The sequence below is a fragment of the Myxine glutinosa genome, chromosome 13 (assembly GCF_964187855.1).
Source record: "Myxine glutinosa chromosome 13, kmMyxGlut1.1, whole genome shotgun sequence".
Classification (NCBI taxonomy): Eukaryota; Metazoa; Chordata; class Myxini; order Myxiniformes; family Myxinidae; genus Myxine; species Myxine glutinosa.
Window position 1 is genome coordinate 9,245,136 of NC_136273.1, and position 20,821 is coordinate 9,265,956.

The 20,821-nt window shown below is 42.0% G+C and overlaps 1 protein-coding gene and 1 long non-coding RNA gene across 2 annotated transcripts in view; both read right to left on the bottom strand.

Moving 5' to 3' along the window:
• The window catches only part of SLC39A7 (solute carrier family 39 member 7), a 23,975-nt gene extending 21,735 nt beyond the window's left edge, over positions 1-2,240 (bottom strand). The window contains exon 1 of the mRNA XM_068133733.2: positions 1,687-2,240. The gene's annotated coding sequence lies outside the window, so the exon portion shown is untranslated. The remainder of the gene's footprint in view (positions 1-1,686) is intronic.
• A 9,407-nt stretch (positions 2,241-11,647) lies between these two features.
• LOC137438565 (uncharacterized) lies at positions 11,648-20,450 on the bottom strand. The gene is made up of 2 exons (XR_010986747.2): positions 20,161-20,450; positions 11,648-13,298 (listed from the first exon to the last, which is right to left on the bottom strand). It is a non-coding gene; the product is annotated as an uncharacterized LOC137438565 (long non-coding RNA).
• Between the last annotated feature and the right edge of the window lie 371 nt (positions 20,451-20,821).

Genomic DNA, 20,821 nt, shown 5'->3' on the forward strand with positions numbered 1-20,821 from the left:
TATTATGGAGTTGTACAAGTTGTTAGATGTTATTATGGAGTTATACAAGTTGTTAGATGTTATTATGGAGTTGTACAAGTTGTTAGATGTTATTATGGAGTTATACAAGTTGTTAGATGTTATTATGGAGTTATACAAGTTGTTAGATGTTATTATGGAGTTATACAAGTTGTTAGATGTTATTATGGAATTATACAAGTTGTTAGATGTTATTATGGAGTTGCACAAGTTGTTAGATGTTATTATGGAGTTATACAAGTTGTTAGATGTTATTATGGAGTTATACAAGTTGTTAGATGTTATTATGGAGTTATACAAGTTGTTAGATGTTATTATGGAGTTATACAAGTTGTTAGATGTTATTATGGAGTTATACAAGTTGTTAGATGTTATTATGGAGTTATACAAGTTGTTAGATGTTATTATGGAATTATACAAGTTGTTAGATGTTATTATGGAGTTTCACAAGTTGTTAGATGTTATTATGGAGTTATACAAGTTGTTAGATGTTATTATGGAGTTATACAAGTTGTTAGATGTTATTATGGAGTTATACAAGTTGTTAGATGTTATTATGGAGTTATACAAGTTGTTAGATGTTATTATGGAGTTATACAAGTTGTTAGATGTTATTATGGAGTTATACAAGTTGAAAAAAACTTTGTGATGCGGTAACTGAGACATGCACCATGTACAGTAGCATGCTGTATTTACTGATCTCTTTGTCAACGCTGCAGTCTACACTCCATGGAATTGTAATCAATTCCTTTGTTTTCTGTTGTTATTCCCCCTGAGTGATTTTAACCAGGAGCAGCACATCACTTAGTCGGCCCAGACGTTGCACCGAAGCACGGTCGTGCCTGCACCTGCCTCTCTGTAGTTCCTCCACTCTCAACAAACACCATTAATTTGTCTATTTGTGCACTTACATTACTTGTACACCCGCAGACTCCGGGAGGGGCAGGAAGGGTCATTCCTCTTTGGGGTATATAGATTACAGTCGATATATGGGCGGGTCTCAAGAACATTGGGTGTGAGATCATTTACCAGGTTTATTGTGAAGAGATCGCCAAGTGGTTTAAGCATTCAAGCAAGCACTCCATTCAAAACCGTTAAGGAACGGCTGGCTTGGCAAAGCGGCTTGGCTAGCTGCTTGATAAATGAGCACATCCCAGTCTTCCTCCCTTTGTTTCGTATTAAACAGCAGGAGTGAGTTTCAAGAGTTCACTATGAAAAATGCCATGGTAGCGGCAGAAAGGGCCATGTTATTAACCCAACGTTTGTGCGTTATATAGAGTTCAGTAGATCTTCGCTCAGTTCTGTAAGTAAACCTTACTTCACGGATTTCGGGATTCCTCCAAATTTCTTCATTTAGTGTTATAAAAAGCATTAGCGACTGTTTAAAAAGCTAAGCATACGTGTTTGTGGTTTATAATATTTTTACTTCCTGTCGAAGCTGTTGCTCACTCACACGGAAAAGCCATTATAACTATAAGCGATTTATCCAAGCTATCACTGCAGGAAAAACGCCTTGGGGAAGTGGGACATTATTAGAATTATTACTAGTACCGACTGCAAAGCCGCAATGAGCTGGCGAAGCCAAAGCCTCTTGCCACTATTTTACCCATCACTATGGCATCAGTAGGTTAGGCAGTTGGTAGTAGGTAGGTGTAGTAGGTGCCGTACCTGGTAAGACTTGGTAAAAGAGAAGAGCAGAGAGTCCTCCCCAATGGCAATACGTGCATACAATAAATGTCACAAGAAGCTTAAGGAAGTAACTATACGATGTGCTAGCTTAGGGCCTATTTTAAGAAATTTTAACTGGGCTTAACATACGTTTTCACAGTATGTGTGTCGTCTTCTAACTTCAGTCGCTGTCAGGCGCCAGGGCTGGTTCTCTGACTCTCCGGGCACTGCGGCTTCCTCCACCAGAAGACGTTAGCTTGCAGTGATTCATTCGGTGAATTCCGTCTCAGCTTCGGATATTTCCGGCCGTGAAAAACTATCCGTATTTCTAAACTAAATATGTAAACCGCTTATACCGTATTTCTGGCCGTGAAAAACTATCCCATACGCCCGCGAGATTTCTAAAAAATAATTCTTCGTCAATGTTAGAATATTTGACGCCGTTTTCACCGTCCGAAACGCTTAATAATATTTTTTCAAATGCTCGAATCTCATTGGTTCTGGTGTTTGATGACGATTTTCGTTGAAGATAACGAGGTTGGTCTTAACGTATTTTAATTACTAATTAGAGGTTTCATTAGATTGTGAATCAAAGAACGACGGGTGAAACAAACTCCTATTGAACTTTTTCGCAATTGTTTTATGCAAACTTCCGCATCCGGTCGATGGCTGTCTCCAGCACTCCATCCAGTGAGCGCTTTCATTTTAGACATATTTTTGCAAATGCTCGACTCTCATTGGGTCCGGTGTTTGGTGACGCGTTTTGTTGAAGATAACCAGGCCCGTGCGGGCCGATGTTGGTCTTAAATTATTTTATTAATACATCTGAGGTGCATAAGATTGTGAATCAAACGATGACGGGTGAAAGAAACTCCTAATGAACGTTTTAAATTTGTTATGCATACTTCCGCATCCGCAAGATGGCTGCCTCCACTGCGCTTCGGATTATCGAGCCAAGGCATAATCAGGTTTTCAACATAATACGTACTCGTTTATTGACAACACCGGCTTCGCCGGCTATTAGTATTCATATTGTTTTGTAATAACATTAACAATATGCGATTTATCATTGATTTTGTTATTAAAAGCGTCTTTGTAAAAACGCCACGATAAAGCTAATTTAACATTGATATACACCTCAACGTGCAACCCCATTGACGGCAATGGCGGGCAAACTCGCTCGGGGGGAGAAAACCCCCTTGGGAAGGGGGGCAAATGAATGCGCTACAACCTTCATTGTGCAACCCTTGGTCAGTAATGACAGAATGTATTGGCGTCAAAAATTCATCAGACAGACGGACAGACACAAATGGCGTATTTTAGTATGATGATGATTTCAATCATGTTCTGTATTGATTTGTTACATTTTTGTTTCTGATACGAGAACGCAAACGCTCAGAATACCTCGACGCTCATCTATCCCTTGATATCCTACAAAATAGATATATGATGTGTCTTTTTCCGATTTGTGATTTATAAAGTCGGTAGTTTTGAGATTAAAAGTCGAAATCTTATTTTTCACGCTTGCCCGTGACGTCACACCAGGTAGTCGACTGCCATTTTCGTACTATCTGCAGGTTACATACTGAAATTGAACATGGGATATGAAATCGAACGGCGAATGAAAATTTTCGATTTTCCACAAATATGCCGGGTCGATCCGTGCTTGGTGGTTGTAGTAATACAAACCGAGATCTTTTTATACGACACCAATGACTGAAAGACCCTAAGTTTGCCAGAAATCAGACGATATTTGTCTGAAATACCCGAGTATTGATTGGTCCGACAAAATATTTGTTTTGTGCTCAGAACATTTTATAGAGACTGTTATGAAACAACAACGATGGCTAAATCTTGTGGTTACCTACAACAAATGAGGGAGATTGCCATCCTCACGATTAAGTAGAAGAAACAACCGTCGCTCAAAACTAAGACCATCTCTACCAAGCTACCAGACCATGTGCACAGGTGATTTGAGCGGTGATTCAAACCCCTTGTATCGGCCTGCCGGTGACCGATTTCAACTCGCCATCACACCCCCCCCCCCCCCTAAAAAATGGCGATTTGATTACCCACGTGACCCGCTACGTCATCTCGAGGATATTTTTGCTGCGGGTAGTTTTTATAATGATTTTAACAATCAGAGGATTCTTGCAGATCAGGAAAATCTGGATCAGGAAAGATGACCATTATCCGTGTTGTTGCGTGCTGAGATAAGCTTGCCTTTGATTACGTCATGCAGATGACGTCATAACCATCGCGATTTTAGGGGCGGTACCCAATGGGTTTGCTTTTTTAAACTGTAACACCTTAAGAAATTATTAGAATTAAAAAACACGGTTCTTTGTTTATTACTTAAAAATCAATATAATCACATCAAAAAAAGTTTCTGTGTCTCTGGACCTGTTAGGGTGACCAAAAACCTTTCCCTGGCAACGCAACCCCATAATCTTATGTATATGACAATATCGTATCCGAATAACGTCGTTTCGGATAACGTCGTAGTTTTTTTTTATGACGAAGTCATTAATATTGTAGTCTGAACTCAAATTATAAATAAATAACTATACTAGTACATCAAGATAAACTTGAGACTTGCCCTGAAAAACTTGACACTTTCCCTGACATCAAGAAAAACTTGAGACTTGCCCGGAAAAACTTGAGACTTTCCCTGACATCAAGAAAAACTTGAGACTTTCCCTGAAAAACTTTAGACTTGCCCTCAAAAACCTGAGACTTGCCCTGAAAAACTTGAGACTTGTCCTGAAAAACTTGAGACTTGCCCTCAAAATCTTGAGACTTGCCCTCAAAAACTGAAGACTTGCCCTCAAAATCTTGAGACTTGCCCTCAAAAACTTGAGACTTGCCCTCAAAAACTTGAGACTTGCCCTCAAAAACTTGAGACTTGCCCTCAAAAACTTGAGACTTGCCCTCAAAAACTTGAGACTTGGCACGGAGATGACGCAAGGAAAGTGGAACATTATGGAAGATCAAAGAAGACTCGACAAGCTTTTGCTCATACTAGTGTCGTGTGCTTTCACATTGTGTAAGCAATAACAGACCGTGCTTCGTACATAGCTACATAATAAATAGAAGCTTTATGATTGTAGGCAAACATCACTGACCTCGTGCTAGATATAAATTTAGTTTTATTATTTATTTATTTTACGTTTTTTATGTAAATTTTCATTTACGGATGCTTTCCGACAGTTCTGTGATTTTCTCCAGGTGTACCGGCTTTGATGTCCGTTGGCACGCCAAAATTCAGCTTTCTATGACACCCGGAAGGTCCTGAACATTAATATCGGTCTGACAGTCAGTCAATCAGTGAGTCATTGGTCAGAAAGAGCTTTATATATTAGATGTGCGCTCGAAACGAAGAGTGAAATGCAATGATGAGGTGCAATGACAGAAATCCCCCTGGTCAGGAAACAGGCCAATATGGGGCCGTTCAAAAATTACGTAACAATTTTTTTAGGGAGGCACGTACCGTGCTTGGGGACGGGCTTGATTAAACGTTACTAATACATTTTATTCGACATATGATTAGATTTGTTGGAGTCCCTCATCGTGAGTAATGCTCGACCCAAAGCCAATGGAAATCTGACGTACAATCAGTAGAGGCCTAACAGGCCTAATGCCTTAAGCCCACCGGAAAACCAATATGGCGGCCATTTTATTTTGTCTTGGTGCCGTGTCAGGTGGAGTCAAGCGACAAATGTGGGCCGGGTCTGGAAGCTGTCCGACCAATGGGTGCACATTCCAAAATACGACCTCCAGCAAGAACCACAACAACAACCTTGCAGTGCAGAGCTCGAGTGGACCTGTGACATGCCGCAGGTATACTGCTGGGGTACAAGTATCCTTCTTTACCCTACCATACACCATTTTGTACCTGACCAGAGGATCCAGAAGATGGGCATGTGGCACTTCAAGGTGATTCAAGGAAGGTTGATGTTTGGTGACAAAAAAAGTGTTTGTTCTGAGCCTGGGAAGTCACGGGACGTTCAAACCCCATCTGAGTCATAGACAAAAACTTCAAAAATGGTACATGTTGCTTTGGTGCTTTGGTGCTTGAAGTTCAGCATTAAGGGGATAAAGCATGGACAAACAACCAGCGATACCTAATGGCCTCCTCCTGTGTTGAGGTTCCTTATAATAAGGGAACATATACAACAACCTGGCGGTTTTTAGGGCCCTTTTGGGTGCAGGTTATTTCACGGGATGATTCGGGCCTTGTACAAACATTTGTTAACTCGGCCGGCAGGAGGCAGAATGTCCTCGGAAAATAGACCATTCGATCGCAGCACAAGAACCAGCAGGGAGGTGGAACCGCGCAATGGGGGCGATACATGTGGTGAGGGTACATGTGGTGAGGGTGATACATGTGGTGAGGACGATACATGTGGTGAGGGTGATACATGTGGTGGGGACGATACATGTGGTGAGGGTGATACATGTGGTGAGGGTGATACATGTGGTGAGGACGATACATGTGGTGAGGGTGATACATGTGGTGAGGGTGATACATGTGGTGAGGGTGATACATGTGGTGAGGGTGATACATGTGGTGAGGGTGATACATGTGGTGGGGACGATACATGTGGTGAGGGTGATACATGTGGTGAGGGTGATACATGTGGTGGGGACGATACATGTGGTGAGGGCGATACATGTGGTGAGGGTACATGTGGTGAGGGTGATACATGTGGTGAGGACGATACATGTGGTGAGGGTGATACATGTGGTGAGGGTGATACATGTGGTGGGGACGATACATGTGGTGAGGGTGATACATGTGGTGAGGGTGATACATGTGGTGAGGACGATACATGTGGTGAGGGTGATACATGTGGTGAGGGTGATACATGTGGTGGGGACGATACATGTGGTGAGGGCGATACATGTGGTGAGGGTGATACATGTGGTGGGGACGATACATGTGGTGAGGGTGATACATGTGGTGAGGGTGATACATGTGGTGAGGGTGATACATGTGGTGAGGGTGATACATGTGGTGAGGGTGATACATGTGGTGGGGACGATACATGTGGTGAGGGTGATACATGTGGTGAGGGTGATACATGTGGTGGGGACGATACATGTGGTGAGGGTGATACATGTGGTGAGGGTGATACATGTGGTGGGGACGATACATGTGGTGAGGGTGATACATGTGGTGAGGGTGATACATGTGGTGAGGGTGATACATGTGGTGGGGACGATACATGTGGTGAGGGTGATACATGTGGTGGGGACGATACATGTGGTGAGGGTGATACATGTGGTGAGGACGATACATGTGGTGAGGGTGATACATGTGGTGAGGGTGATACATGTGGTGGGGACGATACATGTGGTGAGGGTGATACATGTGGTGAGGGTGATACATGTGGTGAGGACGATACATGTGGTGAGGGTGATACATGTGGTGAGGGTGATACATGTGGTGGGGACGATACATGTGGTGAGGGCGATACATGTGGTGAGGGTGATACATGTGGTGGGGACGATACATGTGGTGAGGGCGATACATGTGGTGAGGGTGATACATGTCGTGCGGGTGATACATGTGGTGAGGGTGATACATGTGGTGAGGGTGATACATGTGATGAGGACATGATTGCTTGACATGAGGCCTACTGTTGCCATGATTGTTTGTCACGCGTGCACTCCCATGAAGATCACTTCTGCATGAGTGAAAATAAACAGGATTTCCTGAGGAATTCGTTTTATTCCACAATGACATGGATGTGCAAGCACAACATTCACAATCCATGAAAAGTTACATTTTGGTGGAAGACCATTTGGCTCATAACTCCACGGGTCGTATCCCCCACACCTGAATTACATCCATGGTTTGGTTTCATGAACCCAAATTCCCAAATTCCCAAATTCCCATCCACATCCCTTTGCAAACAACTTCCGCATTCAGTTAATTATGCGACCAGAGATGACTCGCCTACTCCGCGTGATGTACCCTGGGATCTTTTTAACGGCCCGGACTGGCAGACGGGTCCTCTGGATTGGTTTCGACTCCACCTGGCATCTGATGGATGTGAAACACCAAGGTGACGGTCGATGTCGCTCGGTTGGGATTCGAACCCAGGTATGACAGGTGAGAGGAGAGTGCACATACCTCGAGGATTCCCAGCCAGGTATCTTGGGCGTCCACAACCTAAATATGGGCAGGACAGCCCGCTTTATGTCCCTGTGAAAATTACGTGCGTGCTTCGTAATGCAGCACCTCTTATGTCACCGTTACCATGGCGACGGTTTAGTCGGACTCGACACCCGCAGGGGAACAAATCCAGGATCATAAAACGCTGCGGTAGGTATATGTTACCTGCAGCAATTTGCTCACCTGCCATCCGTGGGCTCCATGCTGACATTCCCCAATTATCATTCGTGAAAGATCTTTCCATTCTCTAATTCACCTGGGAAGTTGTTTTTTTTTCACCTGAGCAATTATGCTGAAGCAGCTCAAGTCGACCAGGTAAAGGTGAACGATAATTGGCACAGTAAACGCTTCAATCAATCTCGTTAAATGTGGGTGACTCGTTTAAGTGTTGAATGGTTACCTGTCGTGTCCGACGAATGTTGTTCACATGAGAAACATGCGAACTACCTGGCCAGTTTGTTTATAGTGCAGGAGTTGCTGCACAGACATAAACCGCACGGAGATAACAATCGGTGTAACCTGATGTTATCTGGAAAAAGACTTGCTACTCGCAGTACAGGTAGGAATTTTGGAATTTGTTCAGGATGCCGGCGATAACTCACCGAGTCTTCACCGAGGACACCGTGGGATCTTCAACATGCACTAACTCACGCAAGCGGACAGGACTTTGGGGGACGGGGACTTGGGAATATTTGGGAAACTAATATTCTATTTGTGAAACTAATATCCGATTTGGGAATATTTGGGAAACTAATATCCTGTTTGGGAATATTTGGGAAACTAATATCCTATTTGGGAATATTTGGGAAACTAATATTCTATTTGCGAAACTAATATCCTATTTGGGAATATTTGGGAAACTAATATCTGATTTGGGAATATTTGGGAAACTAATATCTGATTATGGGAATATTTGGGAAATTAATATCCTATTTGGGAATATTTGGGAAACTAATATCCGATTTGGGAATATTTGGGAAATTAATATCCTATTTGGGAATATTTGGGAAACTAATATCCTATTTGGGAAACTAATATCCGATTGGGGAATATTTGGGAGACTAATATCTGATTTGGGAATATTTGGGAAACTAATATCTGATTTGAGAATATTTGGGAAACTAATATCTGATTTGGGAATATTTGGGAAACTACTATCTGATTTGGGAATATTTGGGAAACTACTATCTGATTTGGGAATATTTGGGAAATTAATATCATATTTGGGAATATTTGGGAAACTACTATCTGATTTGGGAATATTTGGGAAACTACTATCTGATTTGGGAATATTTGGGAAATTAATATCATATTTGGGAATATTTGGGAAACTAATATCCGATTTGGGAATATTTGGGGAACTAATGTCCGATTTGGGAATATTTGGGAAACTGATGTCCGATTTGGGAATATTTGGGAAACTAATATCCGATTTGGGAAACTAATATCCGATTTGGGAAACTAATATCCGATTGGGGAATATTTGGGAGACTAATATCTGATTTGGGAATATTTGGGAAACTAATATCTGATTTGAGAATATTTGGGAAACTACTATCTGATTTGGGAATATTTGGGAAACTACTATCTGATTTGGGAATATTTGGGAAACTACTATCTGATTTGGGAATATTTGGGAAACTACTATCTGATTTGGGAATATTTGGGAAATTAATATCATATTTGGGAATATTTGGGAAACTAATATCCGATTTGGGAATATTTGGGGAACTAATGTCCGATTTGGGAATATTTGGGAAACTGATGTCCGATTTGGGAATATTTGGGAAACTAATATCCGATTTGGGAAACTAATATCCGATTTGGAAATATTTGGAAAACAAATATCCGATTTGGGAATATTTGGGAAACTAATATCCGATTTGGGAATATTGTGGTGTATTGTCCTCACCACATGTATTGCCCTCTCCACATTTATCGTCCTCACCACATGTATCATCCTTACCACATGTATCACCCTCACCACATGTATCACCCTCACCACATGTATCACCCTCACCACATGTATCACCCTCACCACATGTATCATCCCCACCACATGTATCACCCTCACCACATGTATCATTATCTACATTTACCATTAATCATTAATCATTAATAACATTTATCATTACTACATTAATCATTAATTATTAATTAATGTTAATTATTTATTATTATTAATTTGTGAATTCATTATTAATTTTAAGTATAAGTAATTAATCATTAATAATTAATTGTGAATTAAATTAAATTATTAATTAATTTCTTAATTCATTATTAATCATTAAATATTGTTGCGGTTTTGTGTTGTTATAATAAAGGTTAATTTCCCCTCCTAGTTTAGTTACACTACAACACGTAGCCTCGTTAAGCTCAGTTATTTCTTAGTAAATGTAAGCGTAGACCTTTCCTGTGTGTAGTTTTGCGTTGAGTAGAATGATGAGAATTAGGTCCTTTACGATGCCTCCATGCTTTTGGTTTTGGCGTGAAATACCACGAGGCACCCCTGAACAAGTCGATCAAGGTCGAAGGAAGGTGGGGCAGGAGGAGTGGGAGTGACCGGTAAGCGCGAGCCGCCAATCAGGGCTCGAGGGGAGTGACTTACCACTGCGGCAAAAGGCGGGGCTTGGAACATTCGATACGGGCCAGGGCGGAACCATATAACCCTGTGCCCAGAGCCCCCACCTGAGTTATGAGAGTCGGTTTGGGGTTCTCAGTTATGAGAAGGGATGCGCGGTGTTGAATTCAGTTATGAGAAGGGAGGCAGACGAGTTATGAGCCCAGATCCTCCGTTCAGTTACGAGAGTGAAAGCGCTGTGTTCAGTTATGAGAGGGAAAGCGCTGTGTTGAGCTGGAGTCAGATCCTCTGTTGAGTTACGAGAGTGAAAGCGCTGAGTTACGAGTTATGAGTTCGGAGCGCTCAGTTTTTCGGCAGTTGTGTTAATCGCGCTGTAAAAGACAGCCGTGCCGGGCCAGAGATGCGCGTATATTTCCTGCCTGCCTGCTTTGCCGAGATACGCGCCGCGAGGATTCTCCCACCTGCCTGCCTTCGCCGGAGTACGTGCTGTGACCGCCAGAGGGCTACGCCGGGTGAGCTGTTCCTGGACGACCAAAGCCGGCGCGTTCAGCGCATGAACATTTCTTCCCTCATCTCCATGTATGTGTGAGTGGGCCCATTGTCTGGGGAAAATAAGTAAGACTGTTACTGTAAGTCTGGGAAAATAAGTAAGAAAAGATTAAGACTGCTCTGTGTCTCTGCTTCTTCTACCCTTGTACATTGTGTGAATAATAATTAAATCTGTTCTTCCTTTGATTCGACCGCTTTTGTCTCTCCATCATTGACGTAGCATGGTACGAATTATACCGCTCTGATCGGGTTCCAATAGCAAGGTAACAGCACGGTCCACGTGGTACGCCATCCGCTCGGGTGTACCCAATTACGCGTGGTTCGTGCGGGACTCGGTCCCCGCTCCCACGGCGGCGTGGGTACTTAGGTACGTGCGAAAATTTTCCCGAGACCCTTTTCCACGTCTGCCCAGAAGTGGTGACTCAGTCTCGAGGTTTGAAGACCCAAGGAGAACCAGGGGCTTAATCTCCCCCCTGGTAAGGGAACGGGCTTCGCAAAACCGTGACAATATTAATCATTAATTAAGCATTAAGCATTAATGCATTAATCATTAATCATTAATACATTAATCAATGATAAATTGATTCATTTGTTGTTGTTTTGTGCAATTATAATTGATTAATTACATTGATAATTCATACATTGATACATTTTCATTCATACATTGATACATTTATTATGTAAATTTATACATTATACATCGATTTCCTTCATAATTTTACTCATACATTGATTTCACCATAGTACATCAAGTTTCACCATAGTACATCAAGATTATCACCACATGGCTTCGTTCTTCCCGCTTAGTAACTGCAAGTGAGAGGGTTGATGTTGGATTGGTCCTGAGTAATGGTCTCACATGCTCATTCAATGCCTCATACGTTGATTGCCATCCTTACTAAATCTATAATAAATGTCAGTGAAGGTGTGTGTGTGTGTGTGTGTGTGTGTGTGTGTGTGTGTGTGTGTGTGTGTGTGTGTGTGTGTGTGTGTGTGTGTGTGTGTGTGTGTGTGTGTGAAAGTCAATGTGTCTCCTCCATAACTCCAAAACCATGAAACCATGCGGCCCAAAACATTGCATGCATGAGTTATTAAGGAACTCCAAAGGAGGGGAAAATCGAAAAAACTGGGTATTTGGGTAAATTTAAACACCCCTTTTGAAAATAATTAACAGGGAGCTCGCCATGAAAAAACAAAAACAGGCTTACCCTTGGTCAGCCCGCTTTCATCTCACAGGGGTCTTAAGCCGCCATTTCGTTTTGGCCTGCTCAAAAACGCCTTGCCTTGGCAGCACGATGTACTCTCATGGACTAATTAAATTATATAATGAAAATCTGTCTTTGGATTTGAGGATCGGAGCTCGTTTACTAAATAAGAGGCAAAATCTGCAGTGAAATCTAAAAGCTTAAAGAAATTAGCGATTGTTATTACGAAGAGTATTGTTACGTTTGTGGGGGGTAGGCAATGATTACCTTAGTCCAGGTAGAAGTGTATAGATTACCATGCTCCGTATGTCGCAATGAAGAAGAACCACCATGTACATAAGTAGGGATCCAGTCGACCATTTGTCGTGTAAGTGTATAATTGGCCCCATGAGAGGGGTGGGGTTATGTTAAGTAGTTAGGGATTATGGGTAATGAATCCCCTGTATGTAATCACCTCTGTTATTTCCCCTCTGTTCCTTATGACAATGCAGCACACACACAAAGCCAGGCAATAGCGCAATAAAAGACATGAAATAAAAGCTAACCGGAAAAAGGACTTTGAGCACCAACGATGATACCACCGACGGGTGAGGTCTGGGAGGCAGGTCTGGGAGGTCTGGGAGGCCACGCCCTGGAGAGCAGTGATTAGTGAAATTTGTCGAGCAATGAAGAGAGGGACTGGCTGATAAGAGCAGGCACGGGCGGCATCAGATGACGTCACAGCCTTGAGTACAAAGGAGTTAGAGGGCCGACATTTTCTCTTTCGACTTCTGGATCTGAAAGTGAACGGGCACTGATAAGCTCTTGCGTTGGGACGACCTCTTGCAGTGGGACAGTCTCAACGAACGGTCGAAGTTTACAAGCTCTTGGCTGTGGGGTTTGGTGGTGAACGGTTGTGTTCTGACATCATCATCGTGATCATGAGGAGGAGCGAACTGTGGACCGAGGCCTGCGGTTTCCCGCGCACGGACTGCGGACAGAGGCCTGCGTTTCCCGCAAGTGAACTGTGCACGGAGGCCTGTGCTGTTCCCACCAAGGACACAGGGGTTTATTGACGATTCCCAAGGTGGTTCAGGAGATGCTCAGAGCTAAGTACCTAAAAACACACACACATTTATTTTCACCAGTTATTTTTCCCCTTTGTGTGGTATACGAGTCTGTGTGGGGACGTCCCATTTAGGAATCTTAATTTTGCCGTGTGTTATTTTGTTACCGGCATTTCTTCAATAAAGCCGGTATTTTTGTACATTTGAAATCCTGTGTCGGCTTGAATTAATCTTCACAGGTTCGAAGATGTCCGGTGGGACCCGTGAAGGTAAGCTCTTCGCTCTCCCCCACGCGCGTATTCTCTGCTATATTTTGACTGAACGCCTCAGAGTGTAAGCTCGATCAGCTATCTGTTCAGACCAGTCTTTTTCGGTACGGACAGAACAGTATTTAATTTAATCAAGGCTGTGCTCTCTCCTCCATATTTGTACAAGAAAATGTGAAATTGCAAAAGCATTAAACGTAACTTTTTCTTCTGTTCGGAGAATTATATCGAGTGAGGAAAAGATTAAGGAATGTGTCCAATTTCATTGAAATTGTGTGTGTAGTTTCAGAGAAGAGCGAAAATTCCTATTTTGGGGGGTCAAAAGCCCCGTAAACCCCCTTAATGAGCACATATTTTGATGCGGTAAATACACCTTCGTTATGCACCAGATATGAAGCTTGTGGCAAAGTTTCATCAACATCTTGTGTTTGGTTCAAGCGATAATAACTGAAGTGACGACAGACTCTCTCACTGACTCACTCACTGACTCACTTACCTATGGTCTATGGACACTGCTCGATTGCATAAGCTCACTGGACTAAAGTCCAGGTGAGCTAATAATTAAACAGTGGGAAGAGTTAGGAAAGTAAAATAATTTAAATTGAAGTTCGAATTGAAAGAACGAGTAACATACGGGAGGATTAGAATGAGTAAAGCAATGGAACAAGTGAACTACGAGTTCAAGAGAAAATTGGAAAATATTTTAATAATATAGTTTAATTCATTTACTCTTTGAAAACATTTCACTCAATTTAATATTCTGTCAGGAACACATTCCCTCTTTAATACAATTAGTCAATGGGATTTTGTGACGCGTGGTGAGGCGTCACTCACTCCACCCCTTCCTCACTCTTCTCCCCTGCCTCGCTCTCCTCCTCCCTTGCTTCCTCCCCCTTCCGAGCTCCCTTCCCCTTCCTCACTCGTCCACCCCTCCTTCCATCCCCCCCCCCATTCCTACCGCTCCCGCCCCCACCCTCCCTCTCTCCCCCTCCCCCTCCTCGCTCGTCCACTCCTCCTCCCCCCCTCCCTTCCTCCTGTTCCCTCCCGTTCCCTTCCCCACTCTCCCACCCCTCTCTTTTCCCTGCTCCCCTTCCTCACACGTCCACCGCTCCTTCCCCCTCCCTGCCTCCCTCCACCTCCCCCAACCCTCTCTCTCCCACCCCTGTCTCTCCCACCCATCTCCCTCTCTTCCCCACCCACCTCCCTCTCTTCCCCACCCACCTCCCTCTCTTCCCCACTTCTCTCTCTCCCACCCCTCTCTCTCCCACCCCTCTCTCTCCCACCTCTCCCCCTCTCCCACCCCTCTTTCTCTCTCTCTTCTCTCTTACTATTCCCGTCAGCCAGGCGACAGGTGCTATTTGCTAATACAGTATAACTACTCATATTCACTCCTTTGTTGTGTCTTTTCCCCATTTTTACCTCCATCACCTATTAGGTGGACGGAGGTTGTGTCTTCACCCCTGTCTGTTTGCGTGTGAGCACTGCAGGATATGTTAAAAAGTTGTGGACGAGCTATAACAAAACAGGAGGACGAGTTGGTTGGGTGACAAGAACAAGGCGTTAGATGTTGGTTCAGGTCCGAATCTGGATGCAACCTATCAGTGGGATACAAAAGGTAACCTGGTCACCTGGCGGAGGTATGCTCTCTACCGAGTATCGTTCTAGTTTCGTTTGTAACCCTTGCTCATCTCTGTTTAATCTGAAGCATCTTGCCCTGAGTTATCCTGATCTTCACTGAGCCTGTATCTTTGTAAAATAAAAATTTAAAACAACTCTATTACAAACAATGGTTTGGACCCAGGTGAGGTTTTCTATACCAGTCAAGGTAGAGTCTGCTGGCTGCTGATTGAAGGTATAGTCACCGCTATGTAATTCATGTCGTATTACAAAGGTTCTTTCCCAGGTTTTATGACTTCCACCACTAATAAAACTTAAATAAGGAAGCTGTTGTGGTTTCTTTTATAGCAGGTTATGTGCGATAGCAAAGGTGGAGGAGGAAGAGGCCGATATCAGCTCCGATTATTGATAACTATAACTATAAAAACCGCTCCGTAACTTCACGTAACATACGAGCTCGAGCTCGCTACCTGCATGGCAACTTCAATGACTTAAGGTGCCCTGCGGACTCTGCTCGTGAATCCCTGATGGCAGATCCAAATACTCAAGATGGCGAAACTGTAATAGGTTTTCTGCGTTTGGCTTAGGGACATATCAGATACAAGGCAAGTGATCAGTGAGAGTTCCACTGTGAACTAGAATGGTATAAAGGTAGAGAGCATACCTCCGCCAGGCTGAACACTTTACGTTTTGTATCCCACTGATAGGCCGGATCTAGATCCGGAACTAAACCAAAATCGAATCACCTTGTTCTTGTCACCGAACCAACTCATACATCAAGTTTTGGCATAATCCGTCCACAACTTCTTGAAATATCGTTCTATTTAGAGTTTTTGGCTCTATCACTCAATGGTGAAAAATCACTAAAAAAAAAACTAAAAAATTCTCCAATCCGGATCCAGATTGGAATCTTCACCAAATTTAATCGATTATTCCTTGTCACACACCCAACTTGTCCACCAAGTTTTGTCCAAATCCATCCACAACTTCTTGAAATATCCTGTTCACAAACAGACAGACAGACAAACAGACAGACGGGGTAAAAACAACTTCCATCTACCTTCGGTGAACGGCGGTAACAAAAACACGTTTCTACAAACATCACAAACAAACATCACAAACAAACATCACAAACATCACAAACAAACATCACAAACAAACATCACAAACAAACATCACAAACAAACATCACAAACAAACATCACAAACAAACATCACAAACAAACATCACAAACAAACATCACAAAGAAACATCACAAACAAACATCACAAACATCACAAACAAACATCACAAACAAACATCACAAACAAACATCACAAACATCACAAACAAACATCACAAACAAACATCACAAACATCACAAACAAACATCACAAACAAACATCACAAACAAACATCACAAACAAACATCACAAACAAACATCACAAACATCACAAACAAACATCACAAACAAACATCACAAACATCACAAACAAACATCACAAACAAACATCACAAACAAACATCACAAACAAACATCACAAACCTCACAAACCTCACAAACCTCACAAACATACATCACAAACATACATCACAAACATCACAAACATCACAAACAAACATCACAAACATCACAAACAAACATCACAAACATCACAAACAAACATCACAAACAAACATCACAAACATCACAAACATCACAAACATCACAAACAAACATCACAAACAAACATCACAAACCTCACAAACCTCACAAACAAACATCACAAACCTCACAAACAAACATCACAAACAAACATCACAAACATCACAAATAAACATCACAAACATCACAAAGATCACAAAGAAAGATCACAAACATCACAAACAAACATCACAAACATCACAAACATCACAAACAAACATCACAAACATCACAAACAAACATCACAAACAAACATCACAAACAAACTTCACAAACATCACAAACAAACATCACAAACAAACATCACAAACATCACACACATCACAAACAAATATCACAAACATCACAAACAAACATCACAAACAAACATCACACACATCACAAACAAACATCACAAACAAACATCACACACATCACAAACAAATATCATAAACATCACAAACAAATATCACAAACATAACAAACATCACAAACAAACATCACAAACAAACATCACAAACATCACAAACAAACATCACAAACAAACATCACAATCATCACAAACATCACAAAAAACATCACAAACATCACAAACAAACATCACAAACATCACAAACAAACATCACAAACATCACAAACAAACATCACAAACATCACAAACAAACATCACAAACATCACAAACAAACATCACAAACATCACAAACATAAGCCAATTCTGGTGAAACGTCCACTCCTCGTTTCTCTCGCCTGTGGAACCAACTTCTTCTGTGTGTTACACTTTATTATTCCCTCAGGGCTCTGAGACAGGTTCACCTCCTCCTTAGATCATTCCCCATCCCTTCTCATGATATTGCCTACCTTCATGAACCCTCCCCAATGACACCCCTTCATTGTTGGTTTTTTTCTATACAAAGTCGAGGCTCGTGTAAGAGCCAACACATAAACACAAAAACATAAACGGAGACACACAAAACATATAATAAAGGGAGACAAGAGGGGGAGAGAGAGGGAAGTACACAAGCAACAGTACTTTGTCTGGAACAACTTTTGTCCGTCCGTCCGGTGTTTGTATGTATGTATGTATGTCCTTTCCGTCGGCATTTTGCGGGTTTATTCCCTTTCAAATTCGTTTTCTCTACAACCCTTGGTCCGATTTCCATGCAATTTTCAACATAAACTGCAATTTAAAAAAAATAATTATTACGTCATAGGTCACGTGGTACGGGCACCATCTTGGAAAAACTGCACACTTTGCACCTCCATATATCCGAAACTCCTCCATGGAAAAATTAAAAGGTGGCTCATTGTAAAATACTCGCCATGGGGAATAACATACTGTACGTTAATGATGATGTTGTCACGGATCCGTCACTTCTGCCTTTGTTGTAATTATGTAGTTAGGATTTTTAGTTTCAGCTAATATTGTTGTTAAGATTTTTGTGTGATATGGAGATGACTTTATAAAAGGTAAAAATAAATGTTTGTGAGGGAAAAAGGAAGACGCGGCAAAGAGGCCGGAAGAGGAGAGAGGAGGATTGGCAGGGAGAAGACGGCCATGAGAGAGGTACAGCCCTAAAGTCGCATCGGGGCTGCGAGCGGACTTTTTTGATGTTGGTCGCGAATGAGTTGAGGCTTCCCGGGAAAGGGATTGCTCACGACATCGTCCTATATTGCGATTGCAATTAAACCTGCGTCTCAGGTTTTATTACCAAGTGTGAGTTATTGTTGGAGGGAGCTAGCGCCTCCATTACGGGCCGATATGCCATTTTGTCCTCGAAGAGGCTGTCCGCTTGGTGCATCTTATTTTGTCATTGGGATTTCCATATCGACCTCATCGCGTTGATTGCCGTTGGTTTACCTATCGGCTCAATTCGCATATCGACCTCTCACCTCGTAACTCCTCATCCACAGCTGCACCAATACCTGCCTGTTGTTTTGCCGTTCTGCACGATTCTGACCTTCACCACGTTGGGATTTGTGCACGGACTTTGGGGAATGTTACATTCCACTCATGTTTGGTGTATCGTGAGTTCATTGCTTTGAGAGCATTGGGGGATGATGGTACCATCACATGTATTGTTCATTTGATGCAAGTGAGATTTCCATTGTACTTTCTTCCATGGTGTTATTATTGTGCATGTGAGAGTTATTAATACAATTACTTGTTTTGTTCTACAATTGCATTGGTGTGGTTTTACCATGGTTTATTAGAACACGCAAAATAACAAATCTTTCTGCTGCATTCCCTCTCGAGACTCTGAGGTGCACCATAACCGGGGTTTGCGGAGGTAATACATAACAATGTCATAAATCGAGAAGTAGAACACTTGATCGAATCAGTATGAAATTTCTTGAGCGTGATCTAGGGATAAATTGGTTGAGAAAAAAAAATTGGTGACATCATCGGTCACGTGGTTCAGCAGCCATATTTTTACGGTGTAGCCCGTAGGACAATGCCGTCTGGAATAGCGTTTGTCTGTCTGTCCGGTGTGTGTATGTATGTCCCTCACAAACGCCCCACCAATCAGAGCTGAGGATCTGGTCGCATTACAAAGGGACAGCAGATCCTCCGCTCAGCAGATCCAAGTCCGGCTACGCCGTTGTTGGACAATCGGTCTTGTTCAAAGTGATTCGATCTTCAACATTGAAAGACAAGGCCAAAACAATACATAGCTCGATATTTCAAAAAAAAATTAAGGACAGATTCGGTTGACATTTGGTGGACAGGTTGGGTGAGTGCCAAGGAGGAATTGATTACATTTTGGTGAAGATCCAGATCCGGCCTATCGGTGGATACAAAACATAAACCGTTCAGCCGTTCTAGTTTGGTTTTGCCAGGGGGCGATTCTGCAGCTCAAAGACCACACCAACCACCTGGTGATATTTAGTAGGTGATAGCTGATTGGTTGCTCCCTCCAATTACTGGTGAGAGACATCACGGGGTCTTGATCTTTACATGCAAGGTGTCCATAAAGGTCTTATACCAGTGCTCTTTGCCACTACGCTTCGAATGACGTCTTCCCAGACAAGTGGACCAGTAGACCTAGACCAATTTCTAGGCCTCGGGTTTCTTGTGGATTCGTCCGATCTGTCTCCATCGGACAATATTTTATGGGGCAATGTAAAACTGTTAGTTCCTCATTGAATCCACATTCCTTGGATGAACTTAGGGATACTGATGGCAAATGCAATGATACTACATAAAACAAGGCAATAAACAGGGGTGAAGACAAAACCTCCGTCTACTTCCGGTTACAAAAGTACAATTGTGCAAAAAACACCAAAACCACAATATTAACACAATTACTCAGGATAATCCAAACATTTTATGATGATTAAATATCTGTAAAAGCAAGAAATTCTGATGCGAGACCATTTACTCACATTTGGCAGCTGTTTCGTGAAAATGAGTCGACACGGTTGTTTGGAAGTTCTTGTTTTTTCCTTTGTCTTGTAACTTCCTGTGTTAACCCATGAAGGCCAAACACCTCATGGTAACTGATAACTGATTTGCTTCATTTGTAGCCTGATTGTTTGCATCATTGAACATCACGGGACCATTCTTATCAACATTTAGGAACTCGCATGTTTTGAACCTGCTGTCAGATCCCAGATTCAAAATGAAAGCCTCATGCTTTGGGTCAATTTTACTTAACTGTTTTTGTTACTTAACTGTTTTTGTTACTTAACTGTTATTGTTACTTAACTGTTTTTGTTACTTAACTGTTTTTGTTACTTATCTGTTTTTTTGTTACTTAACTGTTTTTGTTACTTACCTGTTTTTGTTACTTAACTGTTTTTGTTACTTACCTGTTTTTGTTACTTAACTGTTTTTGTTACTTAACTGTTTTTGTTACTTAACTGTTTTTGTTACTTAACTGTTATTGTTACTTAACTGTTTTTGTTACTTAACTGTTTTTGTTACTTATCTGTTTTTTTGTTACTTAACTGTTTTTGTTACTTACCTGTTTTTGTTACTTAACTGTTTTTGTTACTTACCTGTTTTTGTTACTTAACTGTTTTTGTTACTTAACTGTTTTTGTTA